Source organism: Xenopus laevis, chromosome 1L (genome assembly GCF_017654675.1).
Source record: "Xenopus laevis strain J_2021 chromosome 1L, Xenopus_laevis_v10.1, whole genome shotgun sequence".
NCBI classification, from domain to species: Eukaryota; Metazoa; Chordata; class Amphibia; order Anura; family Pipidae; genus Xenopus; species Xenopus laevis.
The window spans coordinates 175,023,979-175,036,695 of NC_054371.1; the positions used below are offsets into that span (position 1 = coordinate 175,023,979).

The 12,717-nt window shown below is 36.6% G+C and overlaps 1 protein-coding gene across 8 annotated transcripts in view; it reads left to right on the plus strand.

Annotated features, from left to right (window-relative positions):
- Positions 1–12,717, plus strand: part of pitpnm2.L (phosphatidylinositol transfer protein membrane associated 2 L homeolog) — a 151,891-nt gene that overhangs the window by 20,445 nt on the left and 118,729 nt on the right. For all 8 annotated transcript variants that reach the window (XM_018262960.2, XM_018262918.2, XM_018262943.2 and 5 more), the window contains exon 2: positions 1,701–1,787. The gene's annotated coding sequence lies outside the window, so the exon portion shown is untranslated. The remainder of the gene's footprint in view (positions 1–1,700; positions 1,788–12,717) is intronic.

Below are 12,717 nucleotides of genomic sequence, written 5' to 3' on the forward strand. Positions count from 1 at the left end.
AATACAACCCATTTCTGAAAAGGAAATATTAAATATCTGCCACAGTTTAGATTCTCTTTAAACGTGATGCACATAATCCTCCAAGAGGTTCTCCATCTCTAGCTATTAAATATCTTTTTCCTAAAGATGGTGACATTAACAAGATTGCGCACATTGCATGAGCCAGCCATTTTTATTACTTAACATTTAATTGGATACTTCTGAGCACTCTTGTAAATTTTTCTGTGGCCGCTGCTGTCTGTACTGCAGCCAATAATTATGGGTGAAGATATGTTGTGTATAAATGAGAAACATAGATTGGGTTTCCTCTTTACTCGTTGTCCAGCTTTGAAACTTGATTATACTTAACCCGCTAGCTACTGATAATATGAATTTTGTACTGCTTTTTATGCTGTTGTCTGAGTATTGCATTGTTTGAAGGTTCTTCAAAATAATAAGGTCTCTAGGGGACTGTTTCATTTGGAGGTTAACTATGAAATGTAAGTAAATGGCTCTGTACCCCATATAACTAAAAATGTTTGTATATACATGTAAATGATGTCTGCTTGTTCAGCAACTGCAGATTAAGTATTTCTGGGAAACATTGATCCCATGTTGTAATAGAAATATTTTTATCCATGTTGAGAGGTATAAACACCACATGACCCCTATTTATCACCACTTTAATAGATACAGATACATTTCTATCTATCACAGGATTCATGCCAGTAGCTCTAGAAAACCCTCATCATTCTATTTTTTAGTCCACCAACTAGCCCATTGCTATGTACAGGTCTGACACTGCAACATGCTGTTCCTGATCTGCATGGATTGCAGAATTAATCATGTCAGCGTGTATGTAACATTTGGTGGGTGGGGAGTAAAAAAATATTAGCGCAAGGTTTGATGGGGATACATTCACAATCTCTAGCATTGGTAGTTGGATAGTTTCAATACAGGTATTGTACCTGTTATCCAGAATGCTCGGGACCTGGGGTTTTCCAGATAATGGATCTTTCCTTAACTTGGATCTTCATAGAAAACCATATAAACATTAAATAAACCCAATAGGCTGATTTTGCCTCCAATAAGGATTAATTATATCTTAGTTTGAAGTACAAGGTACTATTTTATTATTACAGAGAAAAAGGAAATTATGTTTAAAAATTTTGATTATTTGGCTAAATTTGAGTCTGTGGGAGACAGCCTTTAATTCTGAGCTTTCTGGAAAATGAGTTTCCTGATAAAGGACCTATATCTTACTAAAGCCAATGTTTTAGAAAATAGTTTTTTTTTTTAGAAACGTCTTTCTCTACTGCAGTGGTTGTCTGCAGATTATCTAGGGCAGCTTTTTCACCCCAAATATGACCTGGTCTTTTTGATGTTCCCAAAGCAAAATTTACAATTACAGTTCCCAAAGCAAAATTTTTGCATCTGCTGGTTAACAATGCATTAAGTTAACATGTATGTCAAATCCTGTAAATTGTTGGTGTTACTAGCCCTTTAAGCATGGTAGAAAAAGCAATGCGGCAGCTCCTTTCCATATTATGAAATGACAAATTTAGAAATCTCACTCTGCAGACTGACCTAGGCTCATATATGTAAGTGAACAATTACAGAGTCTTGCTAATAACCAGGGCATGCATATACTATAACTGCAACCAAAATGGTTTTACCGGGCAACAACAGCACTTTAATGTATTCCTATTACTTTTTTTCAGGATGAAGCATGATGGTAATGTGAGTCAGCGCTCATCTTTGTGATTCCTTCATGTATTCTCAGCTCTGAAAGAACAAGAATCGATCAGGTAAATGTCCATTAAGTCACTGGTGCCATTAATTGTTTTTCTTAAAGTGGTTAGTGTTCTATTCTGAAGATTGGGAGCGATCTCAGCGTAGTGGATGGTTTCCTGTTTCCTTTGTACCCTATACTCTATCATCACTTTGCAGCTGGACATATTCTTTAACTAGATTACATCTATTTTGTGTGCTATTTCTAGATATCCCCATGCTGCGGCTGGCAGAGACTGTTATTGGCCATTTACTCGCAGACTATTTTCAGTGAATTTCACAATAAATAGATTAAATCCAATTTTGTTGTGTTGCAACCTGTTTGGACTATAAGGACATTGTGCTTTTCTAGAAAGTTATTTTTGAAATAGTCCTCATATTTCTTAAACATACGAGTGTGTGGTGAGAACAAGATCTTTTTTTATTGTTATTATGTTTGTTCATATTACAGTTTCTGAACTGTAGCATACAAATCCTGTAGAGCAAAGGTTGAGGCTGCCCTGAGGGGTGAGGCAATCAAAGTAATTTAAGGGGGTGTTCAACTGGAAGGGAATTTTGAAGTAAAATTTGAAGATCAATGCTTTTATTCAACTATAAATCTACATCTGAAAACTCCAGCCTGAAGACCACCATCATAAGAAGAAATCCAGTAGCACTCTGAAGTTGATGCAAAATCTTTAGTGATTTATTTAGCCCATATACATACAAAACAAGGGCAACGTTTCGGGCCCTACTGGGCCTTAATCAAGCCTAGATTGATAGGTATTAATGAGGGTAGAGCACTCCTAATACCACAATTGAAGACCACCACCATGTACACCTTCAATAAAATACAGAAGAAACATGTTTTGAGATATATATATATATATATATATATATATATATATATATATATATATATATATATATATATATATATATATATATATGGGACTGTCATCCAGAATGCTCACGACCTAGATCTCCATATCTACTAAACGTCTACTAAAAAATCATTTAAACGTAATAACCTCAATAGGTTTGTTTTACTTCCTATAAGGATTACTTAAATCTTAGTTGGAATCAAGTTATTATAGAGAAAAAGGAAGAGGAAGTTTTTAAGTACACATTCACAAAACGAAGATGTGAGAGTATAGCTCAAGGAAGTTATTATATGGGTATTCGAGGGTTAAATCACAGGAATTAATGATACTTGAGAGGTGTAGTTATTTTCCTTCATTAATTACCCACGTGCGAGTCACACCTCAGTGCTAAAATCCTCAGTTAAAAGACTTTTCTTACTAAAAATAGTGGCTCTCGTGTTCAAGCCTTGAGGCTTTTTCTCTTTGTAAAAGTGTTGCTGGTGGGTGCAAGAGTTCTAATGGCACCCTTTTAGCACCAGCACCATAAATCACAATGGGCCTTACTTAGCAAGTTCTAACTGCAGGGTGTATTTAAAGAGCTACCATTATCATTTCTTACTTTGATTTTTCACCTAATCCTCTAGTTAAAAAAAAAATAAGTGTAAACATTTGGCTGAGCATGAACCCTAAATTCATATTTCGATTGGAAAAGAATAAAAAATGGTATCAGTTGTGAAAAAAAAATGATTGCATTCAGTTGTTTGGAGCTTTGCCTGGAGCTTTACAGTTTTTTATGACTTCAGCTGAAAACTTTAGTTCATTAAACAAAAGAAAAGAATATTTTTAAATTTGGCGTGTGCAATCCCTTGGCTTCTTTTGTTTAATGGATGGTTTAATGGATTGGGATTGTTTTTGGGCTGATTCCAGTGGATTGGCACCTCATTTATTATTTAGGGTGTGTATTTCCCATGCTTGTTACTGAAAACTTTAGTTAGCCAAATCAGAATACTGCAAAAAAGTACAGATTCTAAAACTGAATTTTGTATAAATATCTTGAATAGAAGCAGTTCCGAAGACCACTTAGCCTTATAAGAGTGGACAATTTTATTATTGAGACGCTGACATAACTGTTTCAGACATAACACTTTATCACATGTACATGTATCTTTTCCTGTTTATTCTAATTTTATGACTATATTTTCATAAAAAAACATGTTTTTTTCCTCCTTGTTGATCTTGCATTTGCTAAGCACATTCATTACTTGTTTAGAGGGCTACTTATATTAGACAGATGCAGTATACACCATCAGAATAGATAATGTTACACCACTTTACATCCAACCTCCTGGAAATGATACATGGGTATTTTACTGAATGTACTATGTTACTAAATTTGTATACATAGATAGATAATACACAGTGATTTAAAGAGCGTACTACGGGAAAATGTTACAGCTAAATGTATTATTGGGATAGGTGCACAGTCTAGCTAATGCCACACAGGGCCTTTTTCCTTGCCTGCACCCAGAATCAATGCGTTGGCCTAGATACAGGCATTCATATGCCATGTCTTTACTTGTGTGTTGTCTATTTTTTAATTAAGTAATTGTATTATGGTCTAACACATCAAGTGTTACACTGCCATAGAAAATCCAAGTTAGTGTTATACGGAGAGAAAACACAACTGAGTTTTGCATTTAATTTTACAACAAGGATTTCTCAAACCATTTATTAAAACATCTATATCATGGGAATTAGCTAGAAGGGTGAACAAATGGTATGCTTTGTGTGCTGTGTCATTCTGCTGCAAAATCTGCCCAAACTACCTTAGGCATCTAGTTGTAATTATTTGAAGAAATGAAAATGTGTATGTTGCTCTGAGGCATAAATACACTTCTCACTTTGATATGATTCTGCAGGTTTTCATAGACTTGGATGTCTGTATGATATTTAGGGTATGATTTATGACCCTTGACTGTCTGTGTTCATTCGTCACGTGCAGAAACTGTGAGTGAGTTCCTAAAATTACAAATAGTTTTCTGTTTTTTAATCCAGTTTGGCAGCAAGCCAACACAATCGATTGCACAAACTTGGACAATTGAGGGTTCATAAATCAGGCCCATAGTCAAGTGTACAGTTCTCACCAAAGGAATGATATCTTCATTTTTCTAATTATTACAATTTTTCTTTAGCGGAAATATGTGGATAGATGGATTTGCAGCAACTTGTTTAGCATCAAACATACTAAGCCTTAGTAGTAGATCACCTGTATATTTCCACCAACAATTCCCAGATGCAGTTGTTTTCTTGATTTAATAAGTATAGTAGCACTATGGAGAATGCGGATTCCATTTGTGGAAGCTGTGGCAGTCATGAGGACAACTGTCCTAAAGATATCAAGAATAAGACTGAATTATATAATCTATGGCCTTTTATTAAAAGCATAGTTATGTTAAAGTGAACCTGTCACCCAGACACAAAAATCTGTATAATAAAAGTCCTTTTCAATTTTATTAAAGCATTCATATCTGTTGTAAACTTGTCAATCAAATATGGTCTGCCCCTCCTCTATGCCCTGGGCAATTGCTTTCACTTTCCATTCAGCACTTCCTAGATGTCACTGCTTCTTCCGACCTTCGCCCATTCTCTTCACCGTTTAATTGTGTAGCCAGGGCATGGGGATGGACATTGGGTCCCCCATTCTGGTGCACAAACAAGATTCTGAGATGATACAAGGCTTGTCTTAATAACAGTGTCTACAAAATGGCTCCTGTCTGCTTGCTATAATTATGAATTCCCAGACTGAAGGAAAAAAGATTCAAATAATTTTATACAGTGTAATTAAAGTTCATTTTGCTTGACTAATGTGATAAAATAGGATTTTGAATAATTTTTTTGGGTGACGGGTCCCCTTTAAAGAAGGGATTTTTGTACTATGGGTTGGGACACAAAAAATGTGTTTATGTTGTTTAGAGTACAAACTCCTGATCCCATTTAACATTACAGGTATGGGATCTTTCTGTAATTTGGATCTTCATACCTTACGTCTAGTAGAAAATCATTTAAATAAGGATAAATTATATCTTAATTTGTATCAAGTACAAGCTACTATTTTATTATTGCAGAGAAAAAGGGAATATGTTTTAAAACCTTGGATTACTTGGATAAAATGGTGTCTATGGGAGATGGTCTTTCTGTAATTAGGAGGTTTCTGGTTAATGCATTTCTGGACTACGGATCCCATAGCTGTATGATTTTTTTTACTATAGTTGAAAAAAAGAAGGTTCATGACTGGTTCTAAACCAGTGTTTGGGTTACGAAGCTTAATGTGGGTCCCTTAAGAAAAAGGAGAGGATAGAGTTGTGGCCAGGTGGTGGATAAATGAGAGCATAGGCCCCAAGTAATACACATGCTTACTACCCCATGGACTTGCTATTTCACTACGGTGCAGCTTTTAATTTCCAGCCAGTGTCCATTTCAGAAGCCACACTCCTATATCTTAAGTTATATATTTAACAATAGTTGCTCCTTTTGTGTTTGTTTCTCTGACGTGCAATGTTCTCATTTTCTTTGCAAGGAAATGTTATGCAGTATGCTTCTGTGTTCTTTTCAGTAGGTGCAGCCATCTAGTAGATGTTATTTTAAGCACCGGATACAAATTATTTTATGCAAATGATTCTATATTTGTAAGATAGTTTATATTACTTTATCCTGTTTTGCCTTTGCAAGTTGACTTGACTAATTATCAGTCAGCTGAGGTGAAAAATGATTTTATTGTACTTTAAGTGCAAAGCCTACCTTTTTTTTTTACATGAGGCTGTATATTGTAGGGGGCTTGTTTCTTTTTTTATCCTTAGCCATAATATTATTCTACACATCTCTATTTTATATGTATCAGTACCTGCCATCTACACATTTATCTGCTCCATATGTAGCTACTGTATGCATCCACAAGGACTAGAGGAAGATTCGTTCTATTTTCTGTCCTTTGTTGTTGGCTGTGCAGAGAAAATAAGATTTGTGATATCTGGATGTAGGATTGTGCCCTAAAACACTTGTACCCAGAACACTGCTTCTGTGTACATTCTATGTGAATATGGCATACTAGGCATCATTGGCATGACTAATGCCATGGAAACATTTTCCCCTTTCTTGTGTAACATAAATATAGCAGGGTGCATGTTAATACTTGTTTTTGTTGTTTGTTTTTGAGCCACAGAAAAAATAACAACAATAAGCACCAAGTATGACTTATAACATCAACAAACATGTTTGTAACAATATGAACTATTAAGAGCCTTGAATAACCTATAATATAATAAATATAACCATTTAAACTGCGCTTAGTGATGTCTTCATTGATTAAGAAGCATTATAAAAAAAATTAGAACTCACATATTGGTCACTTCAGAGTTCCATGATATGTGTAAAAGCACCTAGTCTGTGGCATTGTGTGTTTATACTGTTATTTCGAGGTCACTTGTAATGACAAGAGCCATAAATCTATCCTGTCCTGTAAAACATATCTTTATAAATGGTGCTCTGTGATGTCATGAGTTTCATGAGTTTAAACTGTGGTAGTGATGTCATTTACGTTACAATATTGTGTATTAAAAGAAAAGATGGATCCCCTCCTTGAAAATAGAAGTATATTATAAAGATACCTTGTTCCACTTTCTTCATAAAAATACATGACCTTCAGATTTGTGCCTTTATTTGGCTAGTTACCCTTTGATAAATGCTAATAGTCTTCAATTTTACAATGGGTGGTATGGTGATCATTCCCTATTTTACAGTATGAAGTACCTGAAGAGCTATGAATTTCATAAGCTATAGAAAAGCACTCAGCCTTCTGCTTTTTGGTCCTCATTATTTATATTTGTCAAATATATTTTTACAAAGGAACTATGATAGTCCATAAATATATTGCCAGTGTTGCATGTTGTTTGTGGCCTTTGTATAAAAGGTATGTTTTGCTTACTGCTGGGATTATAGCCTTAGTCCATTTGTCAGACCTAGATAATACAGTGCATTGGGGAGGTACATCCTTATGAGGTACTCAGAGAGAGAGAGAAGACTGCATGTACATTAGTAATGCATTCCAAAGACCTGAAGCTATTAGTGAGAAGGCTTGTAGACAAGAGGTGTTTTTCTATTACAGCCGTGCAAGTGATGGGCTTGGCTGTTGCTTTTAATGCGATTAAAAGTGGTGCTAAAGAATGAATCAGTCTGAAGGATAGAAAAAAACAAAAAACAGAGAAGTGGGAATATGCTTATGTGCTGAGAAAGAGAATCATGTTACTATGTTACCGATGGAAGGGATAAGTGAACAATGTGCAGTTCTGTGTAGGGCACAATACTACAATATTCAGGTTGGGAGTGGATTGTCATGTTAGCAGTAAGTAGCAGGGCAGAGACATAGCAACATTTTGGCTACATTACTGAAGAAGCAGTAGGTTTTATTTTGAGTTTTAGTGAAAATAGAAATTATAAATAGAAAATAAATGAATGCTGACATGTATCAAATTAAAATGTAGCAACTTTTCTATTAGTAGTTAGTGTGTCACCAGCAATATTATTTATCTCAGAACTGAAACTGGTGGTTTCTACTGACACTTGCTAATGTGACATTGGTTAGCATGCATCCAGAACAAAAGTTCCAGAGTGTATTGTGATTAGCGCTGCCATAAACTCAGGTTTCAAAACAAATTTCAACATAAATATCAAGTTTAATATTTTTGCTTGCTTTTAGTAGGCAAATTAGAGTTCTGATTTTGATTAGACTGTGGCCAAAGTTTTGAGGTAAGTGTGTGAAGTTTAGCTGTAAAAATAGGTTGGAAAGATATGGATGTTTTCCTGGAGATTAATGACATGACTAGTATATAAATTTAAAACTATTTGACCCTGGTGCCAGAGACAGGCAAAGTAGTATTGATATCCAAAATATTTTTACACCACTTTTTACACAAACATTTCTGCGGCCTGAACTAGCCCCATTGGCTTTAGGGGTTGACAATATTTACGGCAGTGTAAATTAATTGTGAGATTTTCAGTTATCATTCTTTTATTTTCAACATGTACTTGTATGTATGTATGTGTGTATATATGTAGATATATGTATGTGTTGATTAATGTTTATATTTTATAAATTCCACTCTTGAGTTGAGCACATCATATTGCTGGTGTAGATTCAAGAGTGATAAGTACTATTTACTTTAGTAAGGGAGCAAGAAATTATATTATATTTTAAGGCGTTTACGCCTCTTAATTGTGCCATAGAAATGAGCCTGTAAAAGGGAGGATTGTTGATGTGTTTGTCCTAATTGCCTGCTGAATAATTCACATGTACCTTTGTATCCCTGCTGTAAATTATCATAAAGCCATAGCTTTCTCCTGGCCTCTGCGCACATCGTATTGTTGTGTAGGAGCAGGCAAGCAGGCTGGTATTGACACAGGTGCCCTTTTTAGATGAAAGAGGGAAATTTACCAACACGCCAGGGTTTTTTTTGCTTCTGATTGAAACTGAAACCTGTTTATCAAACAAAAACATGATGTAAGTATGTAACGGTTCCTTTTTTTCACACTGAGGGGCAAATTCACTAACCTGCGGAGTTGCGCTAGCGCAGGCTTCGCCAGGCGCCGCTAATTCACTAAAATCCGAAGTTGCGCTCAGGGAGGCGAACGCTAGCGAAGTTGCGCTAGCATTAATTCATCAAGGAAAGCAAGGTTAGTGTTGTGAAACACTTACAAACAGAGAAGGTATTGCTGTCTGCAATATAAAATAACCATCTGAGGTTTAAAGTTTAGACAACGATAGAGAAGGATAAAGCTTATGTTAGAGAAGAGGGTTGCCTGGCAATACAGTTATGCTGGGTTGGGGGTGGAAGGAATGGTGTAAATCATAAATGTCCCCCTGACATCCCAGTAGGAGGATTTTTCAGATTTTTTCTGGTCAAAGTTTTTAGGAGGAAAATTTAAGAAAAAAAACCTCAAATGTTTAGAGATTAATCATGCCCCATAGCTGCTAAAAATTTGAATCTGAAAATCCTCCATCTCAAACCTTTCGAGGTCATGTAGAAGTCAATGGCAGATTTTCCTGAAGTTGTTTCTTGACATTGGGATTTGCGCTGGATAATCTGAAAAGTGAGGGTTTTCATCTGATAATCCGGAAAAGTTGAGTTTTCGAAGCGCCGATCGTATGATACAAATTGATGATACAAAGGCAATAGGTCGACTTGCTTTCACCCTCTCCTAAATTTTTTTCCTGATGGTGGGTTCCCAGACCAAGAATTCTTTCTGCCCTATCCTAAAACTGTCCAGTTGGTCCTGTTTATATTACATTGTCAGAGGCTTTATTTCTGTTCTCTAAGCATGGCCTAGAAAATCCGCTTTGATGCCCAAAGCATGGATGTAATTGCTTGTGTTTACATAGCTCTCTTCAGTACATAAAATATTACGTGTACGAGAAAGCCAGACACAATGTTTTTTTTTCCACTCTCTGCAGACCTTCAGGGAGCTCTTTGTTGTTTGCTGGCCTTCCCATTGCTACTGTGTTTGGGGTACAAACAATGTGCTGCAAATGAAGCAGCACAAATCTGGCATGGGAGTGGATAATGCCAAACACAACAGCTTTGTAGCCTGACATGACTTGCTTGTTCCAAACAGAGCATTTCCAATGTACTAGCTATCCAGTCTTCGCCAGATATAAAATATTTAAGAGCCAGAAATATGCAGCCTCAGCTGAGAATGACGTGTATTGCTGGAAGATATGTATTAACTAATAATAGGACAATCAGTAACCTCTGTCAAGCAGAATAGATGGAAAACTATTTGTTTAGCTATGGTTTTATATGTAAATTTCATATAAGATTTGCACCTAGTAGGAATAGTTGTTAACCGGTTGAGGCAATTGGTGTTTTTAAAGGGAGATTATAAACTTTGTTATCAAAAGTGATGTATGCATTTTCTTGCTGAATACAGTAGGGGTATTCTCAAAATGCATTGTTTGGCAAGGTAACTAAATTTCCTTTCTTGTCATAACAGGAAAAGGAAATGGCACCATTCATATGAATATGACGTTTAAGGTTTTTTTTTCAGGGTAATTGACCGCTTGAAAGTGATTTGCTTCTTGGTTGCACCAGTTTGCTGTCTTTTTAGGTTTTATAGGAGTGATAAACCTTTCTAAAATCTCGAGTTGGACACATATTTATTAGTTTGTAATTATTGTTTCCATGTTCTATATCAGAGAAGGAGAGTAGTGATGTGGTATACAGCCTGAAATCCACGAAACCACGGGTGGGTCATATTCGGCTACCTTCTGCGCAATCTTTGCAGGCCACGGGGGGTTGTGGCCACATTGTCAAGTTCAGCCTAAACCCGCCTGCAGCTCGTGAACATTACATGGAAGTCAGCAGAACCCGACCACCCGTGGGTTATAGGTCAGTCTGCACATCACTGCTGTAACGTTACAGTGCTCCTCTTCTGTCTGCATTTGGCGCTTTATATAGGATTGTGCCTGTGTGCCCTGCCCTTTATGTGACATCAGAGCGGGGTGGGTGCGGGCCTATAAATGCAAAGATATTCCAGGTTGAGTCAGGTGCGGATCATGAAGGGACAGGTTAGGGTTGGGTTAGGGTCGCCTTTTTGTAAAGGAGAGGAATACAGGCTGTGGAAGACTGGGACAAAACGACAGTCACCTTTATTTTCCTTGCATACAAATCAGTGCCTTGGATATACACAAATAGAGTGCCTTAAAATCTAAACATTGATGTGGTGGTCATATTGGTCCCCTTGGCTAAGACCAAGGCACTGATTACAAGCTAAAGGGATAAACACAGAGGTAAAAAAGCATGTCACAACCTTTCTGTGTTGTAGGACAGGTCCTATAACTCTGCTACTATTTTACACAACATGATGTACATCAAAACAGCCTTTGTGCCTGTGAGGTACATGGGATAGCAGTTCTTAATGTACATGTCATATACTTATCATGAGAGAGGCCATCTGATCCCGCACAGCTCTCTCCCGTAGTTCCTACCTACACTTTCTTAGCCAGTCTCATGGAGGAATTTACAGGGTGTGCATTCTTTATTAAGAAGTCCAATCCCTATATATTTGGCAAGTATAATTGGCCATGCACTTTGTAGAAGCAGCCATACGTTGAAGGATCACAAGCACTGTGTGGCCTTGGCTTTGAACCTTGTGTGGCTGATTGAGAGACTGGTGGAGTGTGATTTAAGAGCAAAATTGAGTCCAGTAAATTAGTCCATTGATTGGAGTCTGTGCTGCAGCTCCTTTATCTAATAAGTTTCCTGCAAAGCTTTCCAATGATTACATCAGAGCTGCTCCTTAGCCAACAACAATTAAGCATACAAAAGGGCATTCAATCAATTAATGCTCTCATTTTGGGTCACTTTAATGTTCCAGTCAGTAATGCACTTCCTCTAAATACACAGGCGTTGTTTTGAGGCTTTGGGGTCTAGAAACGTCTCAATAGGAAGGTGGGGCAAGGTGAATCTGAACTACAACTTCCAGAATCCTACAAAACAATTTAGATGTATTACAACAGTATTCTCCAAAGCTTTGTGGTGTCTACTATTCCCACCTGTTAAAGGCTAAAGGGAAAGGATTTTGTTAGTGCTTGCATAATAGACTATCTGTATTTCATAAAGTGCTGCATCTAGTAACTATGTACATGAAAATATGATATTTACTCACCCAGGGAATATGCCAGGAGAGGTGCTGCCTTACATTTATAGTTGCTGTAGAGCAGGTGATACTGTCATGTGATAAAATGTGATCATGTGATAAAGTGATACTCCTTCAAAATATTAATGTACATTAAAAGTTACCTATAGGTCATGTTGATGGGTTTTTTTGCTGAAAAGTTTGTTTGAAGTTCCTAAACCTATTGTTTTGCCAATCCTTTTCAACCTGTCAGTTTGAATTTCTAATGCTAAAAATCTACTGTAGCACAAATATGTGCCAAATGTTAGGGCAGGCCCCCATGGATTGTAATGACTTACCTAATACCCTGGACCGGTGCACCTGTTAGCAGAAAACGACACCAAATCAGGGTACATGTGAATGAGGAATCCTCTTACTG